Consider the following 14,038-nt stretch of genomic DNA (forward strand, 5'->3'; position numbering starts at 1 on the left):
GCGTAAATTGGTGATCTCGTTGCGTGGTTTTCGGTTTTAAATCATAAATATCATGATAATTAGAGACGTCAGGAGAAAATTGTTATTTAAAAACCGAAATCCTTGACAAGGGTTGGAAGGACTGACGATACTGGGAAAATTAAATATTACCCACCATTCTGACGAAAGTGTAAGAAGTGTCAAAAGAAGATGAGGCACAGACGAGAACACTAAAAACCACAGAGATTGCCCTACAAAGAACAGCAAGTCCCAAAGGAAGATGGTTCTGTGGTCAATATAATTTTCAGCATCTGGTACTGCTGCTCCATCAATTCAAACCTCTATGCTTAATCACAATATGAAGAATGGTGAAGAGACAAGATGAGGAGCTAAAGAACCAAGAAGATTAAACGTCCAAAAAAAATGTGCAAGAAGTGTTGGCAGAAGAGCACAAAAAATAAGAAGTATAACATCCGCCACTCGTTAGTTCGCACTTCGTGCCCTCTTTATTTTCGGGCCATGGAGACGCAACCCCCATTGAGTCAAGAGGTTCGGGATCTCGTGTTGCTTAAAAGGAGGCGACACTGATGGAAAGAGGAGTGCTACACTATGATTAAAGTGTCATTTCCATTATTTTCAATTTTCTTATGCGTCACATTTTTAATCTGGGCAACTTCAAACGCCATCCTCCGCGTCTGCATGCTACAGACGCCACTGAGTGCCAAGAATAAGATCTTTCAGAGGGTGTGAGGAAAAGATAGATCAACCCCCTCTTAAGTGAATGTCGAGGAAAAAAATGTGAAAAGGGTTAACGCCACTTTGACACACAATTTACCCTCGAGTACATCCCTCGTGGCGGGCAGTATAATTAAAAATTGATGAAGGTTCCAAACACCACCCACTGCCCTGCTTTGGCAATCAATCAATCATGCAACAGAAGGGGCTAAAAGATGCTTGACTTAATTCAATTTCAGACGCCCCGGTGGAGACACCCTGCCCGGGTACAGGCTGAGAGTTTTCAGGAAAAAAACTTACTCTCAAAGTCCTGTTATGTCCTGGTTTTAATTAAACATGCCAAAAAAGTATCTAAAACTCAAACCACTCAAACACCGACATCATCATAACCCATCAATATCTATTTCTACCTTATCGAAATTCGGTTTTGTAATAATTTATAAAAAAATTAATGTAGGTTACGTAGGGTACAATAAGGCAATTTGGAATTGAACCTAAATTGGAATTTTGAAATCTCCTCACAGTTTCAGATGGAAAACGGAAAAGAAGACCAGGGAAAAACACTACACTCAAATGTATTCCTTTGTGGTATTTCGTTTAGTTAATAGAAAACAGTGTAAATGGCCAGTGATAAGCAAAGATAAGTTTATAGTCGCTGAGATTCTCTATAATTGGGTTGTCATAACGGTTGTACTACTCCATGAAAGCTTTCCAAAACACCAAAGTTTTTCGAATTCCGATAAAGAATCGGAGATATGCCCAGAAAATTGAATTTTTGATCTCTTCTAGCTCGGGTCAGAAGATTCGGGGGGGAGCTTAATTTTTTTATGGAAATGTCTTAAGCCCAGCTATAACATACTAAAATTTGAGATCGATCGATGCCATAGGGCTGAGTTATTGGAAAAAAAAAACAAATTTGGGGATATTATAAAATGGCGTAAGGGAGGGGGGGTGGATCTGACACTCTATTTCTAGCGGCCCATCGATATATAACCTTTGCCGAAAACCGCTTGCCAATATCTATCTCCATTTTCTCTCCAGAAGTTGTTATACGACGAACGGACGGGACGTCCACGAAAATCGATTTTAGCACACATGATATTCGTGTTTTATGAGTGTTAAGATGTGTAAATCCAAAATTTGGGCCCGATCTGACGAGGTTGGATTTCACCTGTGACCACAAAAGCTGAGATTGTAAAAAATCTCTGCTAAAATATAAATATTCGACTTTAGCTCCGATTCAAAGTCCTTTAGAAAATTAGATTTATGCCGAGGGTTAGAGGAAATGGTAAGACAGCGATGGTCGTAAGGGAGACGAGCTTGCTTTGCTTTCTGAATATACAGGGTCCCTGGATTATGCACCTGTCGGGATTATACAAGAATAATTATGCAGATTTACCTAACATTGGGAACCAATTTGTAAAACCATTTGAGATGTACTCCTAAATTTTGGAAAATAAATCTTGATGTAGGGTAAAATTAGGTAATTTGGAACTATTCACAACTTAGGACACTTAAGATCTTCTCAAAAAACGTTTAAGAAGAAAAGGAACAGATTTCTTCCAAGCTAAAGTCAAAGTGGGAAATTCGGTCTAATTTTAGTGCTTAGGAGACTTATTAGAAAAAATTAGACCTAATTTCCCACTTTGACTTCAGCTTTTATTCATCTGCGGTCGAAATATAGCAACAGATTTCTTCCTTTTCTCTAAAACAGTGAGAAAATCTCAAATGTCCCAAATTGTAAATGGTTCCAAATTACCTTATTTTACCCTACACAGTAAAAAAATATTACAACTAAAATAGTGGGTAATTTTCTGCATCACTATTATAGTTGTAATATTGGAAAACGTGTAATTTAAAAAACGTGTATTTTTGAGCGTGTAATTTTTCAAATGTGTAATTTGATCCGTGTAATTTTTAAAATGTGTAATTCTAAGCGTGTAATTTTTTGAACGTGTAATTTTGTTCGTGTAATCTAGAACGTGTACTTTTTCGTGCGTGTAAAAATGAAATTGTAATTTAAAAGACGTCTAATTTTTAAGCTCAAGATTTTTTTTAATTTCAAAATTCAATACAAAAATATTAATATTTCAGTCATTTGGATGTGATGAGATCGTTTAGGTTGTTGCACTTTTCTGGATTTTCCTGATGAGGCTCAGCACTCTCAAATTGAACGATTTTGTGTTTCTTTTACGGGATTTTGTGCCCTCTGGATCCAACTTTAACAGATACTTCTGTACGAATTCCAATGTTTGGGAAGCTTCCACAGGATAAAGTTTGCAGAATACAAATATATCTGCAAAATACATCGTGAAAGCTTCCCAACAGCAATTTGTTTCCTGCAGTATCTCGTTGTCGTATAAAATGGAGAATTTTGGTGGTTCATCTGCAGATAGAAAAATGATTAATACTTTTAACTAAATTGATTTTTATTCTATTTACCATTTTCCCGAATAGATAATTCGGCACAGCCATTTCCTTCACTTCTTTGATAAATGGCGTTGACATTTTCCTTGAAGTATTTACCAATAATTTTTAACAGTCTTTTTGGCTCATTTTCTGTTATCCTGCTTGGTGACTGATTAGGTGGGTTTTCTTCGATTGCAGATGAGTCAGATGGGTCAGACGAGTTTTGTTCTCGTAAGATATTTGTCGAGGGCTGGACGTGGCATGCTTTCTCAATCACGCCCTTTTTTTGTGCAATTTTCGTTTTAAGTTGCGAAATATCGCACCCAGTGATCGCAGTAAAGTGGCTACACACCCCTTCAAAGGTTTTCAAAGTAGGCCACTTTCTGACGATTTCCGGGATTGACATTTCTCCCTTATTTATCGCTTCCCGTTCCTGACCATATTGATCATTTGGTTCAGGAGCATTGTTCAGATTACCGCATCTTAAATTAACATTCTTCCTCAAGTTTTTCACTTCTTTGTGATAGTTCTGATCATTGAACTTCCCCATATGTGGCCGGTTTAAGTAATTATTACGGTTCCGGAATTTTTCGGCTAATCCAAGGAACCCCGCTCCAATAAGCTCACCATCATCATCCTTTTCCACAAATGTGTCAGGGTACTCCCTGCACATTTGCATCGCAGTATTATCAAAAATTCTTCGGGGAATGTATACCCCAGACTTTCTTATTTCTATGACAACCGCATGAACAAGAGCGTTCATTTGAGGTGTGCTAAGTTTTTGTTTCTTCCTGAGGGCATTTAGGATGCCTTTCTCCATCTTATCGTATGGAATTTTTAAATTTTCAAAATTCTTAAAGGACTCGCGAATGGCCCTCTTCGACTGGACGTTGACTTGTGCTGATGATGGAGTCTACAATAAATAAAAATCTTGTATATAAAAAGTAAATATTATTTGGAAATAAACTTACATTTTCAATTGTGTCCTCTTCCACATCATTTGATGGTGGAACTTCTGATATTGGGTCCGTGTTACTGACGGGACAGATTTCTGTCAATTCCAGAAAATCTTGTGGCATCTGGAAAACTACTGGATTATTTCCTTCATTTCCACAATCAGTTGCGATACTGGGTATACTTGTATTTTGTTGCATCTGAAAATTTCAAATTGAATTACTGATAAAAATTTATGAAACACTCATTGCATAAGTTCTTATAATTTAATTCACTAATAATAATTTATCTTAAAGGCTTAATTCAGATTTAAACAAATGTAAAAGAAAATTAAAATAACAAAACTTAAAAAACGTATATATTATTTTCACTTCTTCATAGAGAAATTTAACATAAAGACCAGGCATTGAAGTTAGTCGAATTAATTAAAGAGATCATCAGTATCAGAAAAATAAATGTAAGATAACTAAATTATGTAAATATAGAAAAGTATATTACTCGAGATGAACATGAAGGCTCAAAGAATTCAGGTGGCATCCAATGTTCTCCTTCTCCCAATGCAATCAAAATCTCGTTTGATTGCATTTCTTCCAGGAAATCGTCATCTTCTATCGGTGTTCCGCATCCACAAAGTACAATGGAAATAAAGTTTCTTTCAAATTTATTGTTTGCAGCGCTGATCAGATCTCTTAGAGTCGGTTTTGACTTCACCATTTTTTTTATGGTATGGTCCCAGTTAAAAATTTTAAACCACTTCATGATGGTTTATATCCTGCTCCTTTGGCTTTATTGGCTAAAAATCCCCCCAAGCTTAGAATCTTTAACAAAAACATATTTGCTTTTATTGATTAGGCAAACGATGCTTAGAAAAAAGAATTTGTGAATTAATTCCACTAATTGTGACAAGTTTTAAAGGAGATAAATCAATAATATCTTCCATTTTTCTTAATACTTTTCCTTGATCTTGTTCTAAATATATTAGACCATTTTCGTGATTTTCAAATATTTTGAACTTCATTCCAATCAGTAAGAAATCATCAAAGGTCTTCAAAACAACCATTAAATCAATTCTCATAACATATGCTTCTCCAAATAAATCTCTTTCAAGAAATACATATTGTTCCGCTTTTAATGTCATACCTTGGAATGTAAGCGATTTTGTGAAAAATACGTTTTCATAGTTGACTTTTGCATTTCTCAATATAATTTCTTCACACTCTAAGGGCTTAATATCATTTTTTCTTGCAGTAATTTGCACTGCATTATTCCACATGTTGTCACTAAGCCATATGGACTGATGCCTTTGGTGTTTCTCACCGCACAATTTGGCAACATTTTTATAATTGCGAGCCGAATTTACACAATCCTTAAAATATTTATGCTTGCTCTCAAACCTCAGCGTCCAAAATGAAGTTAAGGGACCAAACTGTCTGATCAGATATGTGTAATGGTTCAAATAATGGTGTTTTGGTTTAAGAGGCTCCGAAAACAAGCTATGCCTGTAATCTATATACTCTGAAATATATAATTTTAATTCACCTCTTTGAGTTTCAGATATTTGTGGCGCAACAAGAATATCAACCAAATGTTTCAGAGTAATTATCATTCTGATGTATGGATCAGTGGAAAAATCTACTTTAGAATGCAGAGGTGTTAATATAAACGGCAATATTTGGGTTAGGCACCAAATATCATATGCTCGACCGGAAATCTTTGAAAAATTAGGCGTTATAGAAATTGAAGCCTTTAAGTTTAAGATTTTAAAATAATACTTGATACTGTAAGTAATATTTTTGAATGTTATCCAGTTTATTGCGACGGCATGTTTAAAAATAAGCAAGATGTCTTTTCCAATAATCCCTTCGAATAAATCATGGGCAATACACGGGGGCATACCGGGTGAATTAATATTATAATGCATTAGTTCATTAAAAATGGTTTCAAATTTTACTCCTCTCACACTGTTTGATTTATTCTCTGTTAATTCATTTAAATCGATTATGTGTGAGTCTCTTGTTCTTAATGGAGCTATAACATGCGGATTTGAAATGAACTCAGATCTGGTCACATAGCAGTATCTGCAAAAATAGATAGACGTAGAAAAATTTTCGACATATCCTCCAACTTGATGGCTGCCCAAGTTGTCTCCTAGAATCGCAAATATTGACCCCTTCAAATTATAGTTTTGCTTCTCATGTTCAATATTTATTCCATCGGATTCTAAAATTTTAATATCGTTTACAAGCTTCTCAAAAATTATGTTGGACTTGAAATATTTGAAATCAGACTCTTTGCAAAGAGCTACCAAGTGCAAGTTATTAATTTTTGCTCGGTGCGACCTGTGTGTATTTCCCACAGACATATAGACCCCAACCAACTTGTGCTTTGCCTTTGCACTTTTCAAAGGGTCACATACTTCGAAAGAATCTTGATACAATAAAAGTTGAATATTTTTCAAAGCAGGATACCAAAAAGCATTTGATCTGCATATTTCGCCATCGTTTAAATCAAGATAATAGGAATCTTTCGTGTTTTTAGATGAAAAGTATTCATTCCGAAAGAAATTGTTTTTAAACAAAGTGAACAATAATTCTAGAATTGGTATGTAAATATAGGTAGCGGTACTTCCATCTGCACGTGTTCCTAAAAACACTTCATGTGGTTTTACGAGGCAGTCACTTTTTGAAAGTTCCTTATTTCGAGAATATGCACTCCGTAATAACCCTGAATCTGAATGGAATAATGTTTCAAACAAAGTCTTTTCAGATTTGAAACTGTTACATATCTCCTCAATTTGGTGTATATTCAAACCGTTTTCTACCAGTTTCTTCTTAAGGTCCTCAATCTTTTGATGTTGGTCTAACTCATATACTGTGGAGAAGGAATTAATTATTGTATTGAATGAACTTGATGGTATATTTAATTGCATTTGCAACGAAACAAAAGAATCAAAAAACTCTCGTATGTTTGAATTATCATTGTTCTGAGATGCATTTTCGGTATCTTCTACCAAGTCAGGAACGACTTCATAAGACTCTGATAGCGGAAAAAGGCTTGTGACATTTTCGGTTTGAGTTTTTGATAACGTTTTATGATTTCTTACGACATGGACTCTAAAAACATTCACATTTTTGAAGCTCATATATTTGCCACACTCAAAATAAAAAGGGCATTTAAGACCTTGCCTTCTTTTCAAATGCAATATTGCGTGTACTATAATTTCACGTCTTGAATACGTCTTTTCACAAATTTCGCATTGGAATGATTCTTGTAAATTTCTTGCAAATAAGTCCTTGTTTGAATGAATTCTATACTGGTGGTTTGTGAGCCTTAACTTTGTTCTGAATACTTTAGAACAGTACTGAATATTGCAGATATATTCGTCAGACATTACACCTGTTAAATAAAAATTTAAAAAAAAATGAATATAGTTTTTAAGAAATTAAACTTTACAAAATAATAGAAAATATTATAAAATTTAAAGAAGAAATTTAACTGAAGTAATAAGCTACAAAGGCAGGGTTTGGGAAACTGAGAAGGTCTTTTTCTCTGAGTTGAAAATTGTCCTCCACACTCGCAAATAAAGGGAATTCGGAAGGGACACTCGCAAATAAAGATTTTATAACAGAATCTTCTCAAAGTCTTACTTGATCTTCTGGCAATCACAGGTTGTATTGTTATATAATCCTTCGAAGACGAGGAGCGCCTCACGCGAAAAAAAGGAAATCATACATTCCGATAGTGAAAAATCCATTCGTCTAAATCTAAAGATTTGCACTTGTTACTTCGAGATCTTCTTGAATATTCTAAAAATCACATTTAGTGTTGTCACAGAGTCCTCTGAATACTAAGAAGTGCCCCACAAACAAGAAACACAAGAGAAATCACACGTTTCGGGAGTGAAATGTTTGGGTGGCAAAAGATTTACATTTGCGAAATTCTATCACAAAATCACTGGATGATCTTCCTGGATCTTCTAGGGATTGCAAGGTGGATTGTTGTGAACCTCTCTGAAGAGCGAGGAGCGCCCCACGGGCAAGAAACACAACGGAAATCACACGTTCCGGGAGTGAAATGCTCCGGTGGCAAAAGATTTCTATTTGCGAAATTCTATCACAAAATCACTGGATGATCTTCCTGGATCTTTTGGGGATTGCAGGGTGGATTGTTGTGAACCTCTCTGAAGAGCGAGGAGCTCCCCACGGGCAAGAAACACAACGGAAATCACACGTTCCGGGAGTGAAATGCTCCGGTGGCAAAAGATTTCCATTTGCGAAATTCTATCACAAAATCACTGGATGATCTTCCTGGATCCTTTGGGGATTGCAGGGTGGATTGTTGTGAACCTCTCTGAAGAGCGAGGAGCGCCCCACGGGCAAGAAACACAACGGAAATCACACGTTCCGGGAGTGAAATGCTCCGGTGGCAAAAGATTTCCATTTGCGAAATTCTATCACAAAATCACTGGATGATCTTCCTGGATCTTTTGGGGATTGCAGGGTGGATTGTTGTGAACCTCTCTGAAGAGCGAGGAGCGCCCCACGGGCAAGAAACACAATGGAAATCACACGTTCCGGAAGTAAAATGCTCGGGTGTCAAAAGATTTGGATTTGCGAGATTCTATCACCAAATCTCTTAACAATCTTCAAAGTTCACGTTTAGAGTTGTCATAAAATCCTCTGAAGACTGAGGAGGACCGCAAAGGCAAGACATTCGAGGAAAATTGCACATTCCGGGAGTTAAAAAGTCCGTGCGTCTAAAGATTTGCAATCGTGAAACAAATATGAAAATTTTGCACTAAGGTTACTTCGATATCTTCCTAAATTTTTAGGTATCACGTTCAGGGTTGTCATAGGGTCCTCTGGAGACTGGGGAGCGCCCCACGAGCAAGATAATCAAGAAGTACCACCCTGAGAATGAAATATGCGTGTCAGCAGAATGACTTGTCAAAACGGTTTTGTTTCACAAAATTACTCTGAAATCTCAAAAAATGTTTGACAGATGGACCACAGGGATTGGCATAGAGGCCTTCTAAGTACAAGAAGTGCCACAAAGACGAAAGAAACCGAAGACAATTACCGGAAGAAGCCAGAAGAAAAATGGGGTTATGACAATTCCTATTTTTGATCTTTTATGGATTCCCATTTCACATATTACTTGAAATTCTTTAGTTCTTGAAGAGATATTAATAGTACTTCGAGATATTTGGCGATTTTTGATAAATTTTACACCAGAAAAGGGAAAAAATTAGGTATAATACTCACCCGATCTCAATGTGCTTCCGTCTTCTTCGAAAAAGAAAATTGCGGACACATATTACACGTTATCATTACGCGTTTTCAAATATTACACGCTGTGTAATATTTACCACTTTTTTAGTGACACCATTCCACTTGAATAATGGTAAAATTACATTTTTGAATTACACGCTGAAAATTTTTACACAAATTATTTTTTACACAAAATTTACCATTTTAATAGTGGTAAAAATTAAAATTTACAATTTTTTTAGTGGTAATTTGGAAATTACACGTTATTTTTTTTACACGATTTTTTACTGTGTAGTAAAAGCTATTTCTTATGAATTAGTGTCGATATTAGCCGAAAAATTGGTTCCGAAAATATTTTGGGTGTATTATGACAATTCGTAACTTACTTTAAAGAATTTCCTACGCATATGGAAATTTTCTGAGTGCATAAAACCATTTCTCACTTTTTTTTAATTCTGAAAATGTGTATATTCTCGAGACCTCCTGTATTGTCCATGTTCAATGAGTTCATATTTCATAGTAATTTTTAAAAATTTGCTAAAAGTCTAAACTTTAAACAATGTAAACTTTCATTGGTTTAATCGGTTTAATGGTATTAGTGGAGGAAGTAGGGATATTTAGAATAGGGTGAATGGGAATAATTTGCGGGCAAAGTTCGGGCATTCATCACCAAGTAATAAATGCATTCTGGTGCATTTGTGGTGGCGAATGTTGGACGCTTTTGGTGTCCTCAACAATGAAGGCGCCGAGTTGTGTCGAATAGGGGAGACTTTTGTCCGCTCTTTGTATGCAAATTCAAAGGGAGAAGGATGATACCCCACATCTTCAAGTCAACCACCATCACGTTAATGTGGCTTGAAGGGCTGGTCGTCCCAAAGGTGGGCCGCCCACTCACGAAAACAGTGTAATTAGGTCGGAGGAACACAACTAGACACAGTTCCGGTCTTGTGAGTCTAACTAGGCTGAGCAGCATTGTGTGCAACTTCATCGGAGGATTTGTGGGCGATGTCCGGAACAACTCTGTGTTGGGATAATCGATTGAGCCAAACCCCCACACGTGCAGAATCATATTTTATGTGCGGTGACTACACAGAATGCACTTTCCCCATTGACACAAAATCTCACACTTTTCCTCTCGAGGGTTCGTATCGATTAATTCATCTCATTTTTCAATGGGAAACATTATTTTATTACTATTTTTCGAGCTTATTTGAAATTTACTAAAACTGGGTTAAATACAATTTTTATGACCTCAGTCAAAATATTGAAGTTGAAAATGCTCTAGAGGACATAATTCTTAACCGAATGGAGTCATGTTTGAGCTCGTTGGAAAGGTCTTGGAATTTTGATAGGTCTGAACCGGCGTATTCTGCTATGAACCGATAAGCCATTTTTGCTCAAAAATGAATTTCGTTACTCCTATGTAATATTGGGCGATCTTTTGATTGATTTATAAATCGGTTATAATCGGTTATGAACTGATAAACGGTTAATGATGCGAAAGTGCTTTTGAGGTATAGCATCTAAGTCATGAGTTTGACCATTTCACAAAGCATAAGACGCTTTATCACCCCTATTTTAGGAAATTATTCCACACATTATCATCCGCGTGATTTCGACCCTATCGGGATTTTGACCATTCGGTTTTTCTCTGCCACCACAATTACAATATCTTTTAATTAATTATATAATACATAATATTCCATTATCTTTCTCAAATAGAGGCCATATTTTATGAGATTTTATTTTAAAATCTTTTTTTCTTTATTTTATGTCTTTACTTTCTAGCTGTGTTTTAGACTTCTTGTATAAGGTCCACACAAAAATAATTTTAGGGGATTTCTAGACACACATTATTATTTGTTCTTATACGGGATGAGGTTGTCAATCCCAAGCCCCGTTGAATCAAGTGCAGTCCAGGAAATTCCTGGTAACCTACAGGGGATTCGAAGCGGAGACTCTTTCATCATAGACTGAGTACCCTACCACTTGACCCATTGAGTGCCTATTAATATATCATCATTTTCAACCGCTTATCCCTATTGATGTCGCAGGCTTAGGACATTCAGATTAGCAGCCCACGTCTGTCGATCCTACACCACTTTAGGAAGATGTTCACGGTAAATCATAAGACCCTCCAAAACATGATCCTGAATTTGATTATGCCACCTTGTCCTAGGTCTGCCCCGATGTTGACGCCTCCTCCCAATGACTTGCATAGTTAAAGATATTCCGTGTCGCCTTTTTAAAGTGCCGTTGTCGCCATGGTAGGCCTACCTCTTCCGTTACTGTGGTTCCGCCCGACTCCGGGACCAAGGGTTGAAGCAACAAGCTTCTTCATTGTTTCGCGTAGGTCGTTTCCGGTGCTATCCATCCATCATCCGAAGCTCTTTGTTGTGTTTTCTGTGGCAATATTACTGTAAAACATGCTTGAGGTCACAGGCTTCGTTACCCAGGGGACACGGGTCTTAGGGTGGTCCGCGGTTTAGTATTCACTAAAGATTTCTCGTAGACGCAAAGATGCCGATATGTGTCTGTAGCCATTTCCAAAAGAATCATAGCCAGTTCTGGAACAAACTACAGCCATTCCGTATAAATCACCTGGGCCAGGGATACGCCTAATGCGTACCTCGATCAGTTATCCTTAATGGGCATGATAGATTGCTTTTAATGGATACGACAGGTTTCCCTCAAAACAATATTGAGCAATTTTTTTTATTCAGAGAAAACACATTCCTTATCCATTGAAATTAGTCTGATTGAAACATATTTTCACTATTTATAAGAAAAACTTCATTTGCCAGGTAATCTGCTCCAGTTTCCCCTAGTCGTATCAAGATCAGACCCAGTATCAAGATTGAAGCCGCCCTGTTTAAAGGAGTTTATTCGAAAAACGGGCTGGCTTGAACCATCTTGCCCTTAACAGGGATTAATTTAACCGGGAATGCATAATGGGCCCCCAAGGAAGCCTGGATGCAGCGGTTCCGCGAGGAACCGCCTCCACTGTAATCTAATCTAATCTAAATCTCCACTAGTCGAGGTTTTCTTACTTCAAGTTTTTTTTTCTATATTTGAAAATATCCTTGAGTCATGCCTATTAATTTCATTGGGTATTCGAGAAATTTTGTAGAATGTTGAAATCGGTTATGAATCCTGTAATGATCTGTTTTTTAAGTCAATAATTAATTTTTTTCTGAAATTAAATTGTATTTTAATAGTGTCAGTTGGAGCATGTAATACCCAATCTTAAATTTGTCTTGGGAATACATACCAAATTGAAACACTCACAATTAAATTGTATTACTCAAAATAATCGTTTTAAATTATTTTGCGAATTTTAATTCAATTAAATATTGGTTCTTTAATACATCAGTATATTTTTTAATTATGTTTTAAAAACAGTTGTTATTGAACGAAATACTTAGAAACATTTTGGGTTTTTATTGTTTTTGTACTTTAATTTCTAACTTTTACTATTTTTATGTAAAGTTTTAAAAATAAATATAAAAGTCAATTATTTTATTAATTTCCAAAAAGAAAAAAAAAAACGATACGTTTTATCTATAAACTCAGTACCTATTATAATTTTAAAAAGATTAAAATCGCTGCATATATAATTTTTCCGGATTTACAAAGGGGATAGACGAAATAAACATCCCTTAATGTCACAAAAAATCTCCATCACTTTATTAATTTCACCGTGAATCTTTTTTTTTAACTTGCGTGCAAGCTACATTATTATGTTGTTAGACTCACTAATGGCACTTCCTCGTGCTGTCCGCAGACGCCTCCATGGTCACGTGTATGGAATCAAATTAATAATATCAAAGGGCCATATAGCTTTATTGCATTCTGTCCCTTTTGACTCAAATTTCACTCACATGGGAATACTTACAATACCCAAAAGAGAATTGCTTTTATTTCTCTCGTGGTACCGATCAAAAAACACTGATGTCGTTCATTTTTTTTTTTATAGTTGTAATGTTTTATGGTAGATATTTTCGGTTATCACCATTTTTATTGTTGTTGCCGTTTTAACCATAAAGACACGCTAATTGAAAGGCAATTTTCAGCTACAATGTCCGAGAGGTTTGTGGAGGCTGTGCAAAGCGAATAGAGAAATGTGAGATGATTAGAGACGAAGTGGAACAATAAAAGATCTGGATGAGCCACACCTCGCAGATGGATGATGGATGAAGAGGCGGAAAACCACCTGAAGAGGTCAGGTAAAAACCGCAGGAGAATACATGAATGGATAATTCGAAAATTTCACCACCCCATTAAACTCTGGAAAAAATGCAAACAAGGAGGATGTTTTAAGAGCAGAAAAAAAAGGTTCTGGTAATTCCGGAATGTCCCAGGGAAAGGCAGAGAAAACCGCAATGTATGAAAAAGTTTTTCTATAGCACGCACCACTTTCATAAATAATTATCAAATTCCGTCAGGTTAGAGCTTTTTAGTGGATGTGGTTTTGGGAAAATTTCAAACATGTGACATGCCAATGTAAAATGCTACTGAACACAAATGAATCTTACCGGAAGCCTGTGGCCATGCTCTAATTTCAGAAAAAAAAACAAATTAAATAAAATAAATTCAGTAAACCTTTTTTTATAAAATTAATAGGGGAGGACAGAACAGTTTCATTTTTTATTCTTTTTAAGACGGATCAATTTTTATAGTACCGTATTTTT

The sequence above is a fragment of the Phlebotomus papatasi genome, chromosome 2 (genome assembly GCF_024763615.1).
Source record: "Phlebotomus papatasi isolate M1 chromosome 2, Ppap_2.1, whole genome shotgun sequence".
In the NCBI taxonomy this organism is placed as follows: domain Eukaryota; kingdom Metazoa; phylum Arthropoda; class Insecta; order Diptera; family Psychodidae; genus Phlebotomus; species Phlebotomus papatasi.